Genomic DNA, 5440 nt, shown 5'->3' with positions numbered 1-5440 from the left:
CATGAATTCATATGAATATTCAATTATAAAATATAATTTGACCTTATAAAACCATTTAGTTGTTATAACACATAGTGTATCTCTTTTAAGCATCTTGTGCGTCATACAAGTTCTAAGACTAGTGTGTGTGTATATATATATATATATATATATATTCATCTACATAACTACATACATGATCAAAACTATAAATCATTATCTTATTCAAACTATGCTTTAACGTTTAGTCATCACCTTCCATCATAGAGTCAGAATAAGTATTAACAGTTTGATCATTTAAAGAATGATCATGCTATGATCGGGTAAGCTCGTCATCCTCTTTAACATCGATGGGCGGGTAGTTGATGTGCTTGCATGATGCTCATTATTTTGAAGAGGTTGTGGACCTAGTAGTTGCTGGTTTATCATCATTCCCTACGGCCTTCTATCAAATGCCCTCGAACTGTTTGATTTTAGGTAAATTCGACACAAACTTAATTCTTTCATCAACTGCATTTTGTTAATTTTTTGTCATATAACAAAATAAAGTTAAAAGTTGCATGAATGAGAATATATACAACATGTATAGAATAAAAACTTATTTGAGTTGAGAAAACCCGTAAAAATTCTATATAACATCGTTTTTTTTACATACGTAATATATGTTGCTACATTTAATACAAAACATTGGAAAATAAATAAAAATGTTCGATTTTTTTTTTTAACTTTTAAACATATTTTTCAGGAAAGAAAATGTAATTTTAATTTTAAAATTTTTATTAAATTTAATTGTGGATCAAAAGTTTCAAACTTCAATTAAAAACATGTGATTAAGAATGAATTATTAAAGTTTTCTCAACTTAAATGAGTTTTTCTAACCCGGGATTTAACAACATATATATGAGCATAACTACATAATATAAAAAGTAAGAAAATGGTACAACATTTATCCTGATTACAAGAATCTTTGCATGATAGAGATTCCTCTAGTAATTAAACATGATTAATTCCACAAACAATAACTTCCAACTAATTAAGTCCATTACCAGGACTCCACTAATTACTATTAAACACGTGATAAAAAAAAAACCCTACTTTAGTTTGATTCTAATGATCCGTAACATCTGTTGATCCATATTTTCAAACTCGTGACATGTTCTTCAACTTGCTGATTTAAACCCTAAACCCAATCCATAGCTTGGGACCGTATTTGACTACCCAAGTCCAATTACTCAATAGTCAATATGGACTTTCAAAGATGCAGGCAGAGCACAATCCCCCCCCCCCCCTAATAGGGCTGGCCCTCAAGGAGGGCATAGTGATCGATGGACCCCCAACCCGACACCCTGCTAAGCTTGACATTTTAAAAAAATTATTATATATATTTTTATAAAAAAAATATATGTATTTTTGATTTTTAAACTCAATTTCTCGACTCTTTATATTTTTATACATAAATTATTTGCATAACTCAAATCATAATCAAGTAAATCCATTTAAAAATTTAATTGTTTAGACCTAACCAAAAACCTTTTTGATTAAGACCCCAAAAAAAATTTCTTCTTCGGCTCAAAATCTTTTTACAATTACCGGAGATGGTCCTGCCCTTTAAACAAGGTCCTTGACTTCCACCAGCCCCACCCCCTCATGATCCCCAATACAAAAGTCCAAACTTCGCCATTAAATGCAAGTAAGCATGCGGAGTTTCGGATGGAGAAGGTAAGATTGAATTCGATGTGTGGTATTTTAACAATGGAGCAAACAATAATCTGACGAGAATAAAACTGAAGTTTCGTGATGTAGATGAAAACGTGACACGTCATGAGATAAAATATCCATGATGGAAACTAAAGGTAAAGGCTCGATTTTATTCGATTACATACATGGAGATCAAAGGATGTTAATTAAGAGGCATACTACATTCAAAGGCTTAAAAACACTATTATAACACTTAGGCCGCGAACGGAAGTAGATCTTCAGATGACTTGCACAGGATGAATTCACATATATTCGACAATAATAATATGTTATTATTAGATGTACTAAGGTATCCTAATCGAGTTTAAAACCTATTGTGAAAACGAGTCGGTCAACTAGTCTCTAAGCAACCACTATAGCCTTTTTCAAAATGAAACACAGATGTGGTTCCAACGTTTAAACGCCAGTCAAAAGAAACTAAAAGAAATCCAAAAGGCGATTAGAAAAAAAATCTATAACTAAATTAGCAAATAGAGAGAACCGTAGACTTAATTTATATTTTCATTCATATCTAATTTAAAAAACTACATTACCTTATTATAAAGGCTTAAAAACAAAAGAAGAGAACAATTGTCATGACCATACTAATTAACCAACCCACTATTAATTAAGTAAAAACAAATAAAAAATAAAAGATCCCACTCCATGCATGTCAATGTTGTTATGGCGCATACAGGGTCATCTCAACATCCTCGGAGGCCTAAAACTAACTAAAATATTGAGGCCTTTTTATATTATTTTTTTATGCGTATAGCGCTAGAGAGCATACATGCCTTATAGAATATGAATGATATACCATGATAATAAATATGAAGCAATTATCGTTAGCTTGTGGCTTATCATTGAGTTACTAATTCTAAAAGAACTCTACTTTCAAAATCTCATAATATGTAACTCTTATTTAAGATGGAGGCCCTATAAATCTTAAAGCCTAAAGTCATTGCCTCATTTAGCTTACCCACGAGACGACCATGGGCACGTATCAAACACACTATCAAACAATGTGTGATCCAATTACTCTTATGTTACTTCATGATGTGACGTAAGTATTTCATGATTTCATCCTTCTTTTTTAATAAACGGGCAAACATGAATGTCAAAAGATGTTCTTGTCCTATAAGCGGACTTTCCATCTACGACTCATAAATTGTTCACTGAATGTTCGGATCTTTACAAACCTATCGTTATTTATTAAAACACAAATGGATGTTTTAAAATTTTATTTTCTTTTTCTAATTTCATTGAGCACACAATTTAGTTTTTCTCTTGTAGATTATAATATTTATTATCTTAAAACTTCTAAATACATAATTTTGTTCTCTGTTTCAAAATAGAAGTCGTGGACAAACTCAATTTGAATTACACTATTTTTAAATCAATTAAATAAACAACAAACAAGAATGAAAATATATATAATCCCGTGGGTTTCCTGATACTATTTGAGGATTGATCTTGAAAAGCATTGTATTCATTCATCTTCCATTTGGTCTTTGTTCCAGTAGGAGCTCTACCATTGTAGAAAACCATGGTTCTTTTAATCCCGATGGCTCGATTACTAAAAGAGTAAACAACGCTCGGCGAGCCAGTGGCTTTCCAGTAGCCCAAACTCGTGAGGCGAGATGGTCTTCCTCCTCGCGCTTCGTTTTCCTGTCTCAAAATGAAAAAGAACCATTGTTCAGGGTCTCCTTGAGAACACCCTCCGGCGTATAATAGGTTCATAAATATTATACGTGAGATGAAAATTGTTCATAAATATATATAGTAACACACAAAGGTGGAATTTCCTTATGTTAAGGTTTATTCTCAACAAATCAGTCTCTCGAATTTTCTGTTTGAATTATGTTATTAATGCCTTCTAAAAATCTGATATAAAAGTTGTGTTAGAATTCTAAGCAAACTAATAAGTGCTCTCGAATTTTCTGCTTGAATTATACGATTTTGTGCCTTTTAAAAATCTGATATAAAAACTATGTGTTATCGTATTCTCACGTGTATCTAAGCAAAAGATAGTATTATAGTTAATGAAAATATTTCAGATTTTAGAATCACACCACTAATAACTTTATGGCTTGGACACCAACTTATAAGATTACGGATGTACGCACGCGAATGGTTATTTGTACACGAAAGTGAATAAAAAGACGTGCTAATTAAAGTTTTAAATGAAGTACTAACGAGGAAGATCCCACGGATAGAAATCGTAAACATTAAGCTTGAGTATGACTGTGTCGATACTTTGCTGCAATCTGCTTGTGCCTGGTTTTATCTTTTGCTTTAGATAGAACGATATCAACTCTTCCTCGGTTGGGTAGAATCTAAACCCGGGTGTCACCATTTCTTCGGTGCGATCTAAATTAGTCGTACGTGTGTTTCGGCTTTCTTAGCAAAAATGATCAATATATAGTCGTTGTGGGTGAGTGTATGTATTCAAGCCGATTGAAAGGAGAAAAAAGGTACAACAAATTTCCATGTATTTGCTGGGAAGAATCTTTTTTTTCTTTTAAATTGCTTCCAAATTAACATTATTGTCTTGCTTCTTTTGAATTAAAAATGTTAACTTTTAAACTCAGTGAAAACCATAATATTATGAATATGTTCGAGATTATGTACAATAATGTCTTAACGTACGATAAGTACGCGAGACGCTCAAAGGCAAAAACAAGGGAAAAAATACTAAACGCTCAACCAAAACCCTAAAACGTTTAGCCAAAAAACTAAAACGCTAAAAAACGGTTTTCGTGAAAAAATGTAAAAAAATGATTGATTAACCATCCAAAACTGTATTTTTTTGGTGAATCAATGATTAACTGGATATGTATTGACGATTCCGAGATGTTGGGATGTGATTTCATTGATCGATTTTGTGAAAAAAGGGGATTCACGTACCTATTATACGTTAAGGTATTATTGTATTAGAATTTTTTCCCATTAAGAATATATACTAAACAAAAATACTCCGCTGCAGTTATTTCTTAGATCTTCTCTAATTATAACATTGTCCATCACTCTTTGTTTTCATATTACTGGCGAGTATTCCCAACAGATCAGCTTGCCCGTGAACATCCATCGAGAACGCACGACTTGGGTAATTTGTTTACAGATAAATCACCGACGGGTATTCCCGACAGATCACCGACGGAGTACCGACAACTTTACTACTGACACCCCTAGACATTTTATTATTTTCAGAAGGACGGATTACCGACAAAGTGTTAGTCCTTTGTTAAAGATATAATAATGATATTACATGAAAATAATTAAACCTCTTTAGATGAGGACGAGGAGCATTACTAGGTGTTGATAGACATTGGTAGTGATCACTAATCTGGAATTGTGCTCCTTCTAACCTCCCGCATTCTTCTTCTACAAAAGTTGTGGGGGCCGTGTGTGGTGGTGGTGGCGACGAGCAATGGTGGTGGTGGCGGTGTTGGTTGTCAAGTGATGTTGTCGATTGAGTAGGATAATAGAAAAATGAAATGGAAAAATAATAACAACAGGAGAACAGTACTGTTTTCGTCCCTGTGGTTGCAGAGCGGAGTCACATTGAGTCTCCGAAATTTTTTTTGAACTAGTTGAATCCCTGTGGTATCAAAAGTGACCCAAAACGAGTCCTTTTCGTTATCTTTCTATTAACAACACTTTTAAAATGAGGGGCAATATAGTCTTTTCAACTTATAACACAAAAACAATATATATTAAAGTT

The 5440-nt window shown here is 32.8% G+C and overlaps 1 pseudogene; it reads right to left on the bottom strand.

The window, feature by feature from the left end:
* Positions 1-223: 223 nt before the first annotated feature.
* On the bottom strand, positions 224-4804 carry LOC143542332 (NAC domain-containing protein 90-like; annotated as a pseudogene).
* Between the last annotated feature and the right edge of the window lie 636 nt (positions 4805-5440).

Source organism: Bidens hawaiensis, unplaced genomic scaffold (genome assembly GCF_021521415.1).
Source record: "Bidens hawaiensis isolate Kalapana, Puna unplaced genomic scaffold, B.hawaiensis_p1.1 tig00012834_1, whole genome shotgun sequence".
In the NCBI taxonomy this organism is placed as follows: Eukaryota; Viridiplantae; Streptophyta; class Magnoliopsida; order Asterales; family Asteraceae; genus Bidens; species Bidens hawaiensis.
This window is presented reverse-complemented; position numbering and strand designations above follow the sequence as displayed.